The sequence below is a fragment of the Equus asinus genome, chromosome 10 (genome assembly GCF_041296235.1).
Source record: "Equus asinus isolate D_3611 breed Donkey chromosome 10, EquAss-T2T_v2, whole genome shotgun sequence".
Classification (NCBI taxonomy): Eukaryota; Metazoa; Chordata; class Mammalia; order Perissodactyla; family Equidae; genus Equus; species Equus asinus.
The window spans coordinates 11,941,409-11,960,967 of record NC_091799.1 but is presented as its reverse complement, the minus strand read 5'-3'; positions in this window follow the sequence as shown (position 1 = coordinate 11,960,967).

Sequence of the window (19,559 nt, the reverse complement as noted above, 5' to 3'; positions counted from 1 at the left end):
CTCTTAAGAGCACACTGAAGTTTGGCTACAAAGCCTGGTCCCAACGCCGCCCGGCCGGACTCCAGGCTGGCGCCTTCCTGGCCCCTTCCCACGAGACGCCCGAGCCGTGGGCTTGCTGGCCCCTGGGCTCAAGGTCAGTCTGTCCTGGGGGCTGGGGGAGGAGGGTCAGGCGGGTTCCAAGCCAGGTCCCTGGGGAATGGCCTGTCCTCCTGAAGCTTCTGCAGCTCTGAACTGGGGACATTGGCAATTCTCCTCCCCCAGGGCTGTTTCAAAGATGGAGCAAGGTGCGGATGAGAAAGGATATTATAAAGGTAAAGAACCGCGTAAATGAACGTGATTATCGTCGCCGTCCTCTCCCTACAGAGCACAGCGAGACAAAGTGGGCGCCGGCCGGGGTGCTTGGCTACAACGTCCCTTCTCCAGCTGCAGTCCCGGCCCCATTCCCGCCCCTGCGCTGGCCGTACACACTCAGAAGCTCAGGGGCACTCTGCATTGTAGCCTAAAAAAGCTGAGAATAGGAGGTGATTATTCCTGCCCCCCCTCACATGCACACACAAAAATGCTGTGGTTTATAGAAGTCAGTTGCTAGTAACTCTCTGACTCTGTATTGTTAAATCCCTGGGCCCGCCGCTAACCCATGTGAGTTTGGGTGGGTGACGCAGGATGTGATAAGGGGTTCACTGCTCGTGCTTCCCTGTGCAGTCCCTGCCCCACCACACCCGTGCCTGCTTCTCTCAATATTTCCCTGCATCTATTGTGTTTTCCTGCATGTGTAAATCCCCGGACATGTGTGCAAACAAATATACACCTCCAAACCCCATGAAGACAACAGAGTTGTCTCCTGTACATTTTTGTGTGTGATTGGTACAGTCTGATATTCGAATGGATAGAGGGATGGATGCATGGACGGTGGGTAGATGGATGGGTAGATGGATGGGTAGATGGATGGATGGATGGATGGATGGACGGTAGATAGATGGATGCATGGATGGTGGATAGATGAATGGGTAGAGGGATGTATGGATGGACGGCAGGTGGGTGGATGGATGAGTGGATGGATGGATGAGTGGATCGGTGGATGGGTGGATGGGTGGATGGATGGTGGATGGATGGATAGATGGATAGATGGATGGATGGATGGTGGATTGATGGATGAATGGATGGGTAATGGATAGATGGGGGATGCAGGTACTGGATGTATTCTGTCCTAAGCCTTTGCAAAGAGCAGGCTGTCTGCTCACAACGGCATTCCTCACGATGAGAACTAAGCCACAGTCACAGCACTACAAACCCCTCCTGGCACCACCTCATGAGGCATCTTCTGACTTTGCCCTTGTGCACGAGAGTAGCAACAGATTTCGCCCTCTGACATCTCTGTCGCCTCTCTCTGAGTCAGAGAAGCCCCGGGGACTTGAGAAGACTCCCTTGCTGTTGTGTAGCCATCGAAACAGATGGTCTGGCCAGGCCAGGTGGAAAGGCCTCCGGGAGAGCTCGCAGCTCTGCGCCAACAGACTGTGGCGGCCAGGCCTTCGGGAATGAACCCTGTGCCATGCCAGTGGGCCAGGGGCCTCTCCAGGGTGCTTCTTGGGAGAATGGCCCACTGGCCCCTGAGCCCCCTGCTCCCTGCAGGCACGGCTGCTCTGCCAGGAGCGGGGGAGGGGAACCACCTGGTGTTCCCCAAGCTTTGGTGGGGGGGCGGGAATGCCTGCACCCAAGGACCAGGCTTGAGCTCAAGCCCTATCTCTCCTACTTTATCATGTTCACATGCAAATTTTATCCCATCTTGGGACAACTATTTCCACTAGAAACTTCTCTGAATGCCAGGAGACTGTCAATAGGAAAGCATGATCCAATATGCTAATATTTGCTTTCTATGCAGGGGGTTTTGTTGTGGTTGTTTTTCAAGCCTCTTTTTTTTGGAGAAGCAGAGAGCTGTCTCCACGGTCTGCTCCTCCCAGGCCCTCCTTGAGGGGCGCTGACCAAAGAGAGGCGGGAGAGGAAGCGGAAGGAGGTGAGCAGGCGTTCGTGGACTCAGACGCTGCTCTCCTGACCCAGCCGCACAGGGGTCCCATTCGGAGTGATTTCCTTCCCAACCTCCCTCCCAGGGTCTTTCAGAAAGCTCGGAAAATCAACACACCTTGGAATTTCTTTTAAACGGCTGGGACTCTGGCCTGTGGCCAAGAAGGGCGCGTCTTCCGTGCCCCACACCTCTTCCTCGGCCCTCCCTGCCCAGGCAGAGGGGCCAGCAAACTGATTTGCAGGGAACACTGTGTGACAGGGACCACGGCCCCTTGGGGCACAGGCGGCTGGGCAGGGGGCCTTTATCTGAGGGAGAGGTGCTAGGGGATCCATGGCCCCCTCACAGCCCTTCTGCCCCTGCGGCCACCGGGCAGTCACCCAGACAGACAGACCGACACACCAGCTGACACTGCATCTAGGTGCACCCCGTGGCACCCGCCGTGGTGCTGCCACCTCTGTCGTCATCTGTTCTTCCTTGCTTCCTTTCTTTCTTTTTGGAACTTTTTATTTATTTGGAATTTTTACTTGATCTGATTCCAAACTTAGAGAAAAGTTGCAAAAATAATGCGCTGAGCTCCGTCTACACTCCGCCGCATTGTTTCGGCATTTGACCTCTCTCTCTATCTCCCTGTCGCGGTCCCTCACGTGTGCATATGGATGATTTTCTTCAGGACCATTTGAAAGTAAATTGTCGGCACGATGCTTCTTTACCCTTAAACACTTCAGTGCACGTTTCTTAGAACAAAGCCACGTTCTCGCATAACCACCAATACAGTTACGGAAATCCAGAAAGCCTATATCCCCGTGTTATCATCAAATTACGCGCAGCCTGCATTCACACGTCACCGTCATCTCCATCCCGTCCTTAAAAGCTTTAGTTTTCTCTCAGTCCCAGGTCCACTCAGGATCCAGTGTCACACTTGGGATCACAGCTCCTCAGCACCTTTGACGGGGAGCAGCCCCTCGCCCCGTCTTTGTCTTCCTTGATGTGTAGGTTTCTGACGAGCACGGTGTCATTACTTTGTCAAATGTCCCTCTCAGGTTTGTCCCATGTGCCATCACACTACACGCAGGCTGTGCGTTTGTGGCAGGAAGTCAGTGGGGAGGAGGCGTCTTGTCCGTGCACCCCGTGGGCTGCTTGTCCCCGTGTCCTGCTGCCAGGCCTCTCGGGGACAACACAGGGGATGTTCACAGAGGCACGTCTACCCCTGAAGTCCAGCTCAAGGCCGCAGCTCAATGGATCCTGACTGCTTTCCATGTGTGTAACCCTCGTCTCCAACGTCACCCTTGACCTCAGAGGTTACGCCTTTGCTCCATCCAAGAAGACATAGGAAGTAGCTTCGAAATCCCAACCCCATCCCACCCAGAGAAACAAACCTGATAGCTGCTGCTAACAGAGTTCTTTTTGCTTTTCGACTGAGGACGCGGGGTCAAAAGACTGTTCAAGATCCCTTGACTCAGCTCTTTATCCCCTGCAGTGTGGTCATGTTATTCACTGAAATAAGTTAGAAAATGAAGCAACACACACACACGCACACACATCTTGCACTTCGGACGCTTTCGCCCCCTGTCATTCACAGAGCGCTTCCTGGTTCTGCTCTAAGCCACGTGGTGTGCCATGCGCATGAGCCGTGGCACCTTCCGCACTGCCCCTGGGTGTGAGCACGTAGGTTGTTTCCAATATATTGCAAATGCCAACCGTGCTGCAGTGAATGCCCTTGTGCACACATGGCTGTGGATTGTTGGAGGAGTAGCCGCAGGTAACTTCCCAGACGTGGGACTCTGAGTCAGGTGTAAACGCGTGCTCAGCCGTGGAAGATATGGCCAATTCCGCTCCATAAGGATCGCACCAATTTGCCTTCTCTCCAGCCACGTGTTGCGGGCTCTGTGAGATTTGCCGATTGGATAGGTGACAATCGCACAGGTGAGTTCTAACTCATACTTTATGTAAGTCTTTTGGACTTTGTTCCGTTTTCGTTTCATCCTTTCTAGGGAGTCAGTGTGGCCTTGCGTAAGGAATTTTACATATTCCACGGCAAACTTTGTGCATCCCTGAGCGCTTTGCAAACATCATCTCACTTGCTCCTCCCAGTCACCCCAAGGGGGAGCGTTGCTCCATTTTACAGATGAGAATACTGAGGCTCAGAGCTGAGAGCCTTGCCCTGGGTGCCCAGCGACTGGGAGACAAGATTCTGACTCTGACGCAGGGCTCCGTGCCCCTACAAATGCTCTCCTGGTGAGTGTATGCAGACCCTTCCCCCGCAACGAGACACAGGGCAGAGACCCACCCCTGCCCAGGTGAGCCCAGCCCAGCTTTGCCTAAACACAGCTGAGTCCCAAGTGGATCAGAGAAGCTGCCTCCTCCACGGGCCCCAGCCCCCTGCTCTCCTTAAGAAGCCTCTAGAAATAATGCTTTTGGTTATGAAATATTTCAAGTACTCGAAAACTAACACGAAAAACACCCATGTACCCACCACCCAGATTTAACAGATGCTCACATTTTGCCATATGTTCCAGAATGGTCTCTCTTTTGACAGGAATAAAGCATCAGAGACAGCTTCCCTCGCCGCCCGCCTCTTCCCGTCTCCTCCCTCGCTCTCCGAAGGAACAGCCCTCCTGGAACTGATGTTTCTCCGGCCACGAGTGGCTTCGTATTTCTGCCCCACGCGTGTGTGTCCTTAAACAACACCCAGCGCTGCCCTGGGGGCTTCAACGCTGGCACAAGTGGCGTCACGTTCCGTGGGCCTTCACGGCGTGCTCTGCTCATTCAGGGCGGCCTGTCCACGTGGGTGCAGGTGGCGGTAGCCCGTCGTTTCTCCACTGCCTGCGATCCCACTGCATGCACAGACCTCTGCTTATCCGTCCTCCTCCTCCTGGAGCTCTCAGGTCGTGCTCGACGTTTCACAATTGCCGACCTCGCAGCCCTGCTTGAACCTCCTGCAACGCCCCCACTGGGCATCGTGCAAGAGCATCGGTGGCGAAGGGACCGGGTCAGGGAAAGTGGGCACCATCAGCCTTACTGGTTTTGCTGAATTGCTCTCCGAAAGGGTTGCACCCAGTGGTGCGCATGGACTCCATGCCTCACCATCAAATGGCTTCTTCTTTGCCGACTAGCAGACATCCTTGCTGCTGTAACTCACATTGAACTCACATTTGCACAAGGCTGGTGCCGTGCCGGGTCTCCGAGTACCTCTCTCGCTTCCTCTTCTGTGTGATTCCCGGCTCTGTGTGCATCAGTCGGTCCCAGCGGGAAGCAGACACGTGGTCAACCTGGGTAACTGATGATTTACGGCACTGTGGGCGGGGCGTGGGGAGACCACAAGGCTGTAACTGCTCCAGAACCAGGAGGGGCAGGGCAGGGCTGTGGGGGTGTTCCCCTGAACCCAGACAGGAGGGGTCTTGGAAGGAGCAGCATTCTCAATTGCCCGAGGGGCCTCCCCACCGGAGCCAGAGGGCACCAAGAGCCGAGGGGAGTGTTTCCCACAGATCAGCAGCCCGGGCACAGGAGGGAGGAACAGAAGGGAGAGGGGACAGGAGGGAAAGGGGACCGCCAACACCCGCCCTTGGTCTGTTTCGGGCAGAGCAGTTAGCTGAGGCTCTGCAGCCAGAGAGAGTATGGTCAAGGTTGCCCGCACCAATTACGTGCAGGCCGTGGCCTTGGGCTTAATCTTTCCGAGCCTCAGTTTCCCCATCTCTGAGTTGGGGAAAGCAGCAGGACCTCTGGCCGGAAGAGGGTGAGAGTCATCAGAGCCGAGGTGCATAAAGCCCCCGAGGACGCTCTCAGAAAGATGGTGGCTGTCGGGCCGAGTCTCCTTCCCAGGACAGGGGGTCAGGACTCCCAGCCGGGGCCTGAGAGAGCACCGGGAAGACAGAGGCCGTGGACAGTGAGGCCGGTAGCCAGAGAGGAGGCTGCTCAGGCACAGACCGTTTCCTGAGGATGATTTCGGTGCAGATGACTCACAGAGGCGTTGATCTGCACCCACAAGATTGTGGGGAGGCCTGAGGGGGAAGAGGAAATTCCTCTCCCATAGAAGCTTCCAGAATAGTGAGAGTAAGGAAAAAGGTGTTTTCTTCCTCACTTTCCTCTTCTGAGAGCCCTGGATTCAAGAAAAGATTTTTCAGAAGCCTTTTGCCCTGATCTCATTGTCTCTTGGAAACCCCAGGCTCTCAGAAGACAAATCTGACCACCCACCATCGTTGTCCTCTCTCCTCCTGAAAAGAAGGTGGTCCCAGGTGGACACGGGAGCGGTCAGAGGGAGGGGGAGGCCAGCAGGTGGTGGGCCTGTGTCCAGACCTAAAGGAACAACACTGAAGGAGCCAGCACGTCAACAGCAAGAACGTATGTTGCCAAAGGGGTCTTACCAAAAGCCAACAGGACCCACAATCCGGAAACAGAGAACACATGGCAGAGAGTTCCCGTGCCCTAAAGCCCCCAAAGATTCGGACGCACAGTGTGGACCTGACTCAGCTCATCCTTGAGAAGTCAGGCATGTTGAAACTTCTAAGCTGACCAAACACCAAAAGAATAGAAATATAGATCACAACATCCAAAGTAATGGGGGCGGGGGGAGAATGAGGGGAAAAAGGCCAAAAGAAATAAGAAGGAGAGGGAGGGAGGAGAGAAGAGACGGACAGGTAAAAAGCAGTAAAGGAGATTAGTTAAATAAATCCGGTATGTCACTAAGCAGCACATGCATAGTTGGATGCAACAGTGTTGCCCTAGATAGAAAATGGCTCTATGCTGTTTGGAAAAGAGAATATCTAAAACATAGACTCGGGGAACATGGGAGGCTGGAACAGAGGATACTGGACAATTGCAGCCAAAAGACAGTTGAGGTGGCTTCGTGAGTACCAGATACAATAGACCTTCCAGCCACGAGCGTCACTGGAGACAGGAAGGGACCATGCACACAGCAGAGTTCACTTCACCAAGAAGCCGCAACGATTCTCAGCTTAGGTGACGGTGCGTCCACGAGGTGAAGACCGACAGCACTCCAAGGAGGGACGCATCCGCCCGCGCGGTGGAGATGCTAACGCACCTCTCATAACTGACACATCAAAAACCCAGGAGCCACACCGGAGGGTTGAATAATCTAATTAAAACACGCACCACCTAATGGACAGTTCAAACGGGCACCCCCCCCCAACTTCAGAGCGCACATTCTTTTCCAGCACAAAAGGAAATGTTTTTAAAAATTGATGACATGCTGGGATGAAAACACGGCTCAGCAAATACAAAAGCTTTAGGAACATCCAGACCACATTCTCTGAACACAAAGCAATTAAGCTGGCAATCAGCGACAAGGGGAACACTAGAAAAACTCTATGTTGGGAAATCAAGAAAAATAATTCTAAGTAACTCATGCTTCAAAGAAGGCACCAAAATAGAAATTAGAATATATTTAGTACTAAAGGAAACAAAAATACTGCATGTCAAAACTTGAGAAATACAGCTCAAACAATATTTACAAGGAAATTTATAGTGTTAAATGATTATTTTAGAAAAGCTGAAAATGTGCGAGCTAAGCATCCATCTCAAAAATTAGCAAAGGAACAACAGACTGAAACAAAGAAAGGAGCACAAATTGCATAATGAATAAAGTAGAAAAACACACACCAGAGAGCATCGGATAAACCAAAACCGGTTCACAGGGGAAATGGATGAAAGAGACCAATCTTTGGAAATGTTGATCATGAATAAAACAAAATATGGAAGAATAAAAAGTATTAGGAATTACAACATAATTACATATGCAACCATGGCTAAAGAGTTAAGAGAATATTCTATCGATAAACAGAAGCTTTATGCCAATGTATTTGAAAGTTTAGATGAAATTGACAAATTCTAAGATTTAAAACATGCCTTCCAAAACTGACTGCATATAAAGAGAAAACCTAAATAGTCTTATAACCATTAAGGGAACTGAATCCGTAATTTAGCATCTCCCCACAGAGAAAACACCAGGCGTAGACAATTTCACCCAGAGCTGTGACAAGCTTCCATACCAAGGGTCTGGTACAGAATCAAATACTACAAGTCAAATCCGAGAGACAGACCCAGACAGCAAAAGCAGCAGAAAGAGGCCAGAGCAGGCGAGCCTGGTCGGCGTCCCTCACCCTGTTCACAGCTCTCCCCATGGAGACGATGCAAGAGGATGGGGCTGGGTTTCATTCAGGCCAGCTGTAAAGACGGGCTGTCACCCACTGCCACACAGACCCTGCCCTGTCCTGTCCCGCCCACCCAGGCCCAGCTCATGGGCTGCGTTGGCCTCATGTCACTCACAGGTGAGGAGACCTGCGGCCCAAGAGCCCCACAGCCAGGCCTGGGCAAAGGGCGGCAGTCCCTGGGAGTCAGGGGACCCAGTTTCGATATTGCCCCCTGCTCTGCTTTGTGGTGGTGCATGCGGGGACCCCGCATCCCTGGGCTCAGGCCTCCCCTGTGACATGATGGTGCCAACCTGGCCCCCATCCACCCTGCCCTTCCGTATATGTCAGATGCCTGCTGCCCACGTGAGGAACACCTGGACCCTGCGTGTGAACAGGGTGCACCTCCAAGGGCAAGGACACAGAAAGCCCATGCCCACCGCAGCCCTACGCGGGGTGCCTCTAGCCAAGGGTGGCTACACCCCATAGTGCTCAATCCTCCGCCTCCCCTCTCCTCTCGCTTCGCCCCAGCTGAGTGGGGCTCTTCTCTCCACTGATCTCAGACAAGAAGGCAGGTCCCCAGGCTGCACCATGGAGCTCACCTGGCCCTGGGCAGAGCCACCTGCTTTCACACGACAAGGCCAGGCCGCCAAGAGCAGGGGTGATTGGCGGATCCACTCCTACTTCCTCCTTCCCAAGGCCCGGCGGCTGGAGCCCAAGGCCCGGCGGCTGGAGCCCCCACCACACGTACCTTCTCCTTGCTGACTGGTTACACAGCTCCATCCTCCGGGGGCCCCTGGGGGTGGACGAAGGCATGGCCCAGCCAGGCAGCTCCCAAAGGGCTGCTTCTCCCTGTGCTGTGCACCTCGAGTGGGGAAAGGAGCCGTGGGCTCCCACTTCCGTCTGAGGCCATTTTGAGGCTGGGAACGCCTGAAGTAGCACCAGGAGGTGAGGGGGGAGGGTCGGCTAGGATTCATCCCTCTGGCCGTACAAGGGCCAGCAAGAGCCAACTGGGTGGGCCTTGGAGCCCTTGGGGAAGGATGGTGGAGCCCATGGGCTGGATGTTTGAGGCAGGAAAGCTGGGATTTAGGGCCAGGTGGCATCTTTGGCAGCACAGTCCACGGCCCCCCTCGCAGTTCCCCTGGGCTCTGAGTGTGGCAAGGACAGGCCCCAACCTCCTCCCATCTGCAGAGGAAGACCCTGCCTCCTGGCACAGTGGTTTGGGGATCAGAGATGCAGCTGACGGCATGAGAGTGCTTGGCAGCCTGTGGCCAGCACTAATGCCAACGTCCAGGAGCCAGGACTCCCCAGTTGGCCCTCACCTACATGGGAACATGGGCGTGATTGGGGTGCATGGCTGAAGGAGGGGAATGTGCCATTCTTCACCACAGACAGGTGCACAGGGACACCACTCAGGCCAGAGCTCCCGGGCCAACCCCACTCACAGGCACAGGAGGGAACAGGGGGTCCACAGGGCTGGGCAGGGAGGTGTCAGCATCGGTCAGAGACCCCTGCACCTCTCCCACCCGTTTGTAAGGGGGCCACTCTGGCCTGAGGCTCCTGCTTTCCGGCTTCAGTTTCATGTCGCGTGTTGCAAAGACTAAGGATACAGGGTGTAGGCGGTTGGCGTGGGAGCGGGTCCAGCGTCACCAGGCCTTTGGTGGTGGTGGCAGGAGCAGCAGAGATCAGAGGGGCTCTTACAGCTTCTTCCCACTCAGGCTTCGGAGCACCTGCTCTGTGTCCAAACCAAAAAGGTCACGGTAAAGGGGCAGGGAGGAAGGAAGGGTCCTGAGAGAGGACAAGAACGAAGGTGCCAATGCTGGCCTTGCTACGGGAGCACTTCTGATCCAGCTAGGCAGCACCCATGAGGCAGGGTTCACCTGAGTGACTGCCACCAGCTGTACGGTGGTGAGTGCGGCATGCAGGCCCACTCAGTCCTCACAGCGACCCCGGGAGGAGAGTCTCAGCACATCCCACAGGGGAGGAGCCGGAGGCTCACAAGGCAGACAGGCCCGGCAGGGCCTTATGAGCCATGGAGGGAGAGGCCCTGCTCCCAGCCGATGCTCCCAGCCACACGCAGGTGAGACGCCACATCCGAAGGGATTGATGGATGTGGATCCCTGTGGTTGGCCTCTCTCCAGTGCGGGATTGGCAAGAGGCCCTTGTGGTCCCCATTTTCCCAGCCCAGTTGTCTGAACAGTAAACTCAGACATGACCAATGTCAAAGACCCCATTCTGCTTCTCAATGAGGCCCCGCGGCTTGTGTGGAGGCCACACAGAGCCCTGGGGAGAAGGAAGGCCCCATTACCTGCCTGGTCTCCTGGGGATACCCAGAGGATCCTGCCGCAGGAGATGATCACCACTCTGAACCCCGCAAAGATCAGAGCCGTCAGTCCCGCAGGTCAGCAAAAGGCAGCGGGATGCAGGGGGCTTCACAGGGCCAGACAGTTTGGGAGCACAGAGCGCACCGGAGGAGGCCCCTGTCCAGGCGCGGCCTGGGAACCGGTTCGATCACATGCAGCCGGCTGGCAGGGGGCCTGCCCAGCCCCTCTGGCTGGTCTGAAGAAACACTCAGTGGGGGGAGGTTTCTCCAGACTCTCCACCCTCCACCTCCCAGGGCCTGAAAGGAAGGTGCCGGGGCTCCGAGGAGCTTGAGACCCATTTCAGCCGGGTCGGGGAGACCCCCCCTGGGGAGACATGCAGATATTCAGACACTGCCCGAGTCACCCCACCTGGCAGGGCGGCGACATGCCCCTGCTCTGTCTGGTTCCAAAACCCTCATTCTTAACTGTTAAACCCATTGGCTTTAGGAGTTAATGTAAATTTTTCTTTCAAATCTCGCATGGCAAATAAACTCCCCCAAACCCTCCATAATCAGCCAAAAGACAAGATAGGGGAATCTGTTAGTAGCTACGGGTTAATCTCCTTAAAATAAGAAAGGATCTCCCACGGTGAGAAGAAGACCAATAACCTGACATAAACTGGGCCAAACGAGGAGACAGTTAGAAAAAGGCAGAAAATGGTCCTCATCAGAGACGAGCCTGAGAAGCATCCACCTCGGTCACACAGAGGTTCCGCTTCTCGCCCCCAGGCTGGCTTGCCGAGCCCCACAGAGGAGGCCGCAGGAGGAGGCCAACCCGGGCGAGGGATGTGGGTCTCACAAAGTGGCATTCCCGTTGATCCTCGGGGCCCTCACGGCACCGTCAGGAGCTGCCCTGGAGCTGCTCCTCCATGAGCATGAAAGAGCCGGGTAGTATCATCCCGCTTAACACAACCCGACTGGACGGGGCTGAGAAGACCCCTCCGTCCCCACCCTGGGGGAAGATGGAGCAAATCGCCCAGGTACACCCTGAGCGAGGGAGGAAGGGCAACACGACGTGATGCTCTCAGTGCAAGAAGGAGGAAGCCAAATGATGCGGCTATGGGCTTGTTCGTGCATAAGAACATCTGGATGGATAGACCGGAGACAAATAGCAATGGTTCCCTAGGTGGGGGGAGGTGGGAAGAGGAAAGGAGGGGCGGAGGGAAGATTCTCCAAATACATTTTTGCTAAATAGTTTTGACATATCTCTGCTTCTATATCTTCCTGAAACAAAATTGAGACAAACAGAAAAAAAGATCACCCCACAGATCACTTGCTAATGGCAAAAGGAAGTCACACCTCTTTAAGGTTGGCACCTGGACCAAGTGACCACTCTTAGCATCAGTGCTTCGAGCCCCTGATGCTTTTGGCCCTGCTGGGAGCCAGCCCCACCCACAGTCCTCTTGCCAGAAATGTGCAGCCTGAATCTGATGGAGCCTTTAAGCTAACTTCCTGTTTCAGCAAGTACAGGGGTTGGAGGAACAAGCTGGCCCAGCCTCAGGGAACAGCTGGAAGGTGGGACATGCTGTAAGGCCACCAGCTTGAGCTCTTTGGGAAAAAAAAATGTCATACATTAAGATTTAATTTTGCATCTTTGACTGCACTGCTTCTAATCTCTTAGGGCTTGTCAACTTAAAAAGCAAATTTACCTGTTGTTTTATCTCAAAATGAGTTTATTTGGGAATAGCCAAAAGAATTGCAATTTGGGATATGCATGCCAAGGGAAACCACAGGCAAATCCGGAGAACACGGGAGGGAGCTGCTTTTATAGAGAAAAGGGGCAGAGGGAGGGGCTCCTCTAAAGGAAAGTCCACTGGGGAGAGGAACAGATCAGGGCAGGGATGGCTCCTCATTGGCTGAGCTGTGGCGTTTCTGATTGGCTGGGCTGTGGCATTTCTGATTGGCTGGGCTGTTGCCGGGTGAGGAGAGAAGTCTTCCTTAGTAGTAAGTAGTTTTAATTCTTGTTGAAGATGCGAGTCTGTCTCTTCCTGTTGGGTGTAGTTGATGATGTGTGATGGGGTAAGAGCTGTCCCTGCAGGCCCTCTGGATCCAATTTAGTTAAGGATCTTTTATTAATTTACACAGGCTTAAGTCCTAGTGTCATTTCATGTACTGAATTAGTAAATAACAGTTTTAGGCTTTTAGAAAATAAAAATTATATTTATAAATTTTAAAAAGTGAGTGTCATAATAAAGTGGGTGAAGCTTTCTAGCTTAAAAGTCACTAAAGAGATATAAATAAATTGTGTGAAACTTAATTGAATTCTAGTTCAAAACATACTTATGAAAGACTTTTGGGGGCATTTTGGGCATTTTCATACAGATTGGCTTTTCCATAGAGCTGGGAATTATTACTGACTTTTCGGTTGATACTATATTGTGGTTGTGTAAGAGAACGTTCTCTTAGGAGGTGCATCCTTCAAACATCAAGAGATCTGCATCTTAGTTTCCAATGGTTCCATGAAACCAGAGGGAGACGGAGAGAGAGAGAGGCAGGGAGAGAGAGAGATGGAGACGGAGAGACAGACAGACAGACAGACAGAGAGATGGAGACAGAGAGAGAGACAAGTTTGTAAATACTTTGCGGAAACCACACTGCGGGGTGGGGGGGGGGGGGGTGGGGGGGTGATGGGGAATCATGTGCATAGGCCGGGGGATCGGGCACCCAGCTGGAGCCCTGGATCCTCCAGGTGAGTCAGGGAGGCCTCCAGTGGCGGGGGGGGGGGGGTGTCCCCTGTGGGAGAGGAATGACACTCACGGAAGGAAGGCCAACAGCTCGGGAAGTGTGGGGAGGACAGGTATCAGCCCCAGAGCAGCGACTGGGCCTGCATGCAGCGTGCATTCCTGCAAGCAGTTGGGCCCCACTCTGCCAAGAGCAAGGCTGAAACCATCGTGGACGGCCACTAAGGAGGTGACTCTTGGGCTCGCATGGGGGAGACCTGCTGCCCAAGGTCAGGAGCCCTCCCTGATCCCCCAAAGCCTAATGGTCACGATTGTGGTCACATTAATTAATTGCTCACTCCGCGTGATGGAATTGTACCCCGTCAACACGGCTAGCTCAGCTCTGTCTCGCAGAAGTCCCTTTCCGGCGTGGTCTGAGTCAGTGTGGGCCACAGCAAGACAAGCTGTGCCTGATCGACCTGGAAGCCTGTGCCCCCACACCCCTCGTCTCCGGTGCCCCCGGCACCAGCCCCTCCTCTTCCTCTCCCCCAGCCCTGGGCCAGGAAGACACTGGCCTCTCCTGCAGGACCCCTGAGGTGCCGTCAGCGACCTAGAGACAGTGCCAGGCCCCTGGGGACTCCAGCCCACCCCACTGCACGTCCACCTCCCTGGCTGACCGCAGGCCCCGGACACACAGCACCCGGACTAGGGGGAGCAGAGTGAGGCATGCACCTTGGGTGCAAAACTTAAGGAGGCAACACCAAATACAGGAATCAAGATAGATATTTTAATGCAATACATTTTAAGTCAAAAATTAATGCAAAAAAAATCCATGACGAACAAATACCAAAATCTTTAAAGAAAGAAAGAATCGGTGACATCAGGATTACGGCTGTGCTGAGCCATGTCAACCCTGAGGACAAAGGAAATAAAACATCATCGGTAATGGTGATCCAGCCCCGGGGCCCACGGAGGCCGCCCAGAGCCGGGCTCACAGGCCCCGAGGGCACCAGGGCCCATCCCAGTCGAGGAGCCCGCATCTCGCTCCTGGGGCCTCCGACCTCTCGTTGCACCAGCTGCTGCATGACATGCACGGCAGGGACGTCTCCTAAAGCCCTAAATGCTCGTTGGGCAGCTTTCGCCCTCCTCCCTGGCCGCGGTGCCCACCCAGCCGCCCTCCTGCACCCTGCGGCAGTGAGGCGGTCCAGTACCTGATGCGGGGGGGCATGGGGCCGGCGTGCTGGGGGTAGCTTGATGGCCTGATTTAATTTATTAATCAGCTGGAAGCCGTGCAAAGGGCGGGTCATGGAAGCTTCACGTGCAATGTGTGGTCTGTCAGCTGAGCTGCTATTATAAATTTGCTCAGCTGTGACAGACACAGGGTTGTTCTGGCTGTGAGAAAAAATAAACGCCTGACCCGTCATTTTCTTGCCGACGGAGCTAAATGCTCTCGGGGGCCTGCCCGAGGCAAGAGGCAGAGCACCACGGCCTCCTCCTAGCGGATCAGTGGGTCCAGAGGTCCAGCCTGAATTTGAATCCAGCTCCGTTGCTCACCAGCCACGCGACTGTGGGCCACTGTTCAGGACTGTGGCTTTTTCATCTCAGGATGTGGAAATAACCAGCCCACTGGTGAGTGCTGGAGATTAAATGAGGAAGGGCTTCGAGGGGAGACGGGGTCATTGTGGCCGAAGCATGTGGACGCAGCTGGTGGAAGCCTGGATGGCCAGGCAAGTGGGCACCATCCAGAAGGAGGCGAGCCCCGGGAGCCATTTGAAAGGTGGCCGGGTCTCAGGGCCAGGAGGTGAGCGGGGGGCGGTGCTGGAAAGCGAGAGGCACATAATCCAGTGGGAGGTGGCGAAGGGCGAGGCCACGCGGGTGGAGAGGGGCTTCTGAGGGTTGGACAGACGTGAGCCATTGGGTCAGCTGGAAGTCAGGAAATGTCCCAGGAGGACCCGGAGCTGGAGGGGGCAGAGCCGGCTGCTCAACACCCTCTCTTCCTACGTGTGATTTGAAAAGGTAATTAGGCCTGTTCGGATCGGGGACTTGTACCTCCATTATATAAAGAACTTGTACAACTCTGCAATAAAAAGAGAAGTAACTCGATTTTAAAATGGGCAAAGGACTTAAGAGGCATCTCTTCAAAGAGGCACTCAAACGGCCAATAAACACGTGAAAAGATGCTCAACATCATTAGCCATCAGGGAAACGCAGATCCAAACCACAGAGACGCCACCAGGACGATGATAATCAGGGCGCCAGGTCACAACAAGTGCAGGCGAGGATGTGGGGGGATTGGAACTCTTGTACGTTGCTGGCGGGAGTGTAAAATGGTGCAGCCACTTTGGGAAACAGTCTGGCTGTTCTTCAAAAGGTGAAACATCCAGTTACCACCTGAGCCAGCGATTCCACTCCTGGGTATTCGCCCAAGAGAGGTGAAAACGCACATCCTCACAGAAACGTGTATGTGAATGTCCAGAGCAGCGTTGGTCGTAGGAACCAAAAGGCGGCATCAAGTCGAATGTCCATCAATGGACGAATGGATAACGAAACGTGGTCCATCCACATAGTGGAATAGTATTCAGCCTTAAAAAGGAACCAAGCACAGACACACGCTGGGACGTGGGTGGACTTTGAAAACATGATGCTGAGGGAAGAAAGCCAGATCCAAAAGACCACATGGTGTATGATTCCCTTTATACGAAATGTCCAGAACAGTAAATCAACAGAGACAGAATGGAGATCAGTGGCTGCTTAGGCCTGGGGGGGGGGATGAGGGGTGACAGCTAAGGGGTCGGTGGTTTCTCTCTGTACTGTACTGGAACCTTGTTAACATGCAAACTGGGCCTCAGTCCATCCAGGGAGAGCCTTCCTTCCGACACAGGAGGGAACAGACCATGGGCGACAGCTCTGACTGCCCGTGGTTACTTGCTCTTGGAGGGGGCGTCAGGTGGGTCTGCTCAACCCCATTTTGCACTGGAGGAAGCGAGGCCCCAGGCCCTGGGGTGCGGCAGGCAGGAGCAGCCAGGCCCCAGCAGCCTGCTCTTGGCCCCGACCTGGGATGCCTCTGGCCGACCTGCCTGCCTGAGGGACCTGTCAGAGCCAGGTCATGGGCCCCAGGACGCTCTCAGCCATGTCCAGCTTATCCCGCTTGGACAAGGTTTATTTATGTTTGTTTTCTCTTTCCAGTGGTTCCCGTCAGCGCTGGCAATAGATGGGTATGTGTTGATGGATTTTTCAATCTGTGCCCATAAAAAGATTGTATTTTGACTAGTTTAATGCTTTGTTGTAGCATGTGCAATCCTGGTGTGACAATTACTGAGTAAATATCTACAGCCCCGCAGGACTGAGCAGGGCTGTGTCCGTGAGGCCCCGGGCAGCTGGACCTGGCCCCCAGGAGCCGGCAGCTACAGGAGTTAAGATTTGGGAACTGCGGGCCATGGGCGAGAGTGGCCGTTCCAGGTTAGTAGAGCTCGCACTGGCCCTGCATCAGGGGACCCTGTCCCCATCCCCGGGGCCAATGCCCGCCGCCCTGCTTCTGGCTGAAGAGAGGTGGCAGAGAACCACCAGTGGGACACCCGGTGCTGTCGGTGTGTCCTCAGCTCAGCTGGTGGAGTCTGCGATCCTCACCAGCCGTGAGGGAGGCCCCGTTCCTCAAAGTGGGGACACCTGGCCAGCTGTGCCCTGACAGCAAATCCCCACCCAGGCCCTCGGGACCAAACACTTCCCCCAGGCCTGGCTGAAACATGAGCGGCTGGAAGAGAGACCGTGCACACACATACACACATGCTCATACATGTGTACACAGATGCCTACACGCATGCACACACAGGCGTGTGCACACAGACACATGCATGCAGGCACACACATGCACACACAGGCGTGTGCACACAGACACATGCATGCAGGCACACACATGCACACACAGGCGTGTGCACACAGACACATGCATGCAGGCACACACACATGCACACACAGGCGTGTGCACACAGACACATGCATGCAGGCACACACACATGCACACACAGGCGTGTGCACACAGACACATGCATGCAGGCACACACATGCACACACAGGCGTGTGCACACAGACACATGCATGCAGGCACACACACATGCACACACAGGCGTGTGCACACAGACACATGCATGCAGGCACACACATGCACACACAGGCGTGTGCACACAGACACATGCATGCAGGCACACACATGCACACACAGGCGTGTGCACACAGACACATGCATGCAGGCACACACACATGCACACACAGGCGTGTGCACACAGACACATGCATGCAGGCACACACACATGCACGCACAGGCGTGTGCACACAGACACATGCATGCAGGCACACACACATGCACGCACAGGCGTGTGCACACAGACACATGCATGCAGGCACACACACATGCACACACAGGCGTGTGCACACAGACACATGCATGCAGGCACACACACATGCACACACAGGCGTGTGCACACAGACACATGCATGCAGGCACACACATGCACACACAGGCGTGTGCACACAGACACATGCATGCAGGCACACACATGCACACACAGGCGTGTGCACACAGACACATGCATGCAGGCACACACATGCACACACAGGCGTGTGCACACAGACACATGCATGCAGGCACACACATGCACACACAGGCGTGTGCACACAGACACATGCATGCAGGCACACACACATGCACACACAGGCGTGTGCACACAGACACATGCATGCAGGCACACACACATGCACGCACAGGCGTGTGCACACAGACGCATGCATGCAGGCACACACACATGCACGCACAGGCGTGTGCACACAGACGCATGCATGCAGGCACACACATGCACACACAGGCGTGTGCACACAGACACATGCATGCAGGCACACACACATGCACACACAGGCGTGTGCACACAGACACATGCATGCAGGCACACACACATGCACAAACACATGTACGCAGATACCTACACACAGGCGTGTGCACACAGACACATGCATGCAGGCACACACACATGCACGCACAGGCGTGTGCACACAGACACATGCATGCAGGCACACACATGCACACACAGGCGTGTGCACACAGACACAGGCATGCAGGCACACACACATGCACACACAGGCGTGTGCACACAGACACATGCATGCAGGCACACACGCATGCACACACAGGCGTGTGCACACAGACACATGCATGCAGGCACACACATGCACACACAGGCGTGTGCACACAGACACAGGCATGCAGGCACACACACATGCACGCACAGGCGTGTGCACACAGACACATGCATGCAGGCACACACACATGCACGCACAGGCGTGTGCACACAGACACATGCATGCAGGCACACACATGCACGCACAGGCGTGTGCACACAGACACATGCATGCAGGCACACACACATGCACACACAGGCGTGTGCACACAGACACATGCATGCAGGCACACACACATGCACACACAGGCGTGTGCACACAGACACATGCATGCAGGCACACACACATGCACGCACAGGCGTGTGCACACAGACACATGCATGCAGGCACACACACATGCACACACAGGCGTGTGCACACAGACACATGCATGCAGGCACACACACATGCACACACAGGCGTGTGCACACAGACACATGCATGCAGGCACACACACATGCACACACAGGCGTGTGCACACAGACACATGCATGCAGGCACACACACATGCACGCACAGGCGTGTGCACACAGACACATGCATGCAGGCACACACACATGCACGCACAGGCGTGTGCACACAGACACATGCATGCAGGCACACACACATGCACGCACAGGCGTGTGCACACAGACACATGCATGCAGGCACACACACATGCACACACAGGCGTGTGCACACAGACACATGCATGCAGGCACACGCATGCACACACAGGCGTGTGCACACAGACACATGCATGCAGGCACACACACATGCACACACAGGCGTGTGCACACAGACACATGCATGCAGGCACACACACATGCACGCACAGGCGTGTGCACACAGACACATGCATGCAGGCACACACACATGCACGCACAGGCGTGTGCACACAGACACATGCATGCAGGCACACACATGCACACACAGGCGTGTGCACACAGACACATGCATGCAGGCACACACACATGCACACACAGGCGTGTGCACACAGACACATGCATGCAGGCACACGCATGCACACACAGGCGTGTGCACACAGACACATGCATGCAGGCACACACGCATGCACACACAGGCGTGTGCACACAGACACAGGCATGCAGGCACACACGCATGCACACACAGGCGTGTGCACACAGACACATGCATGCAGGCACACACATGCACACACAGGCGTG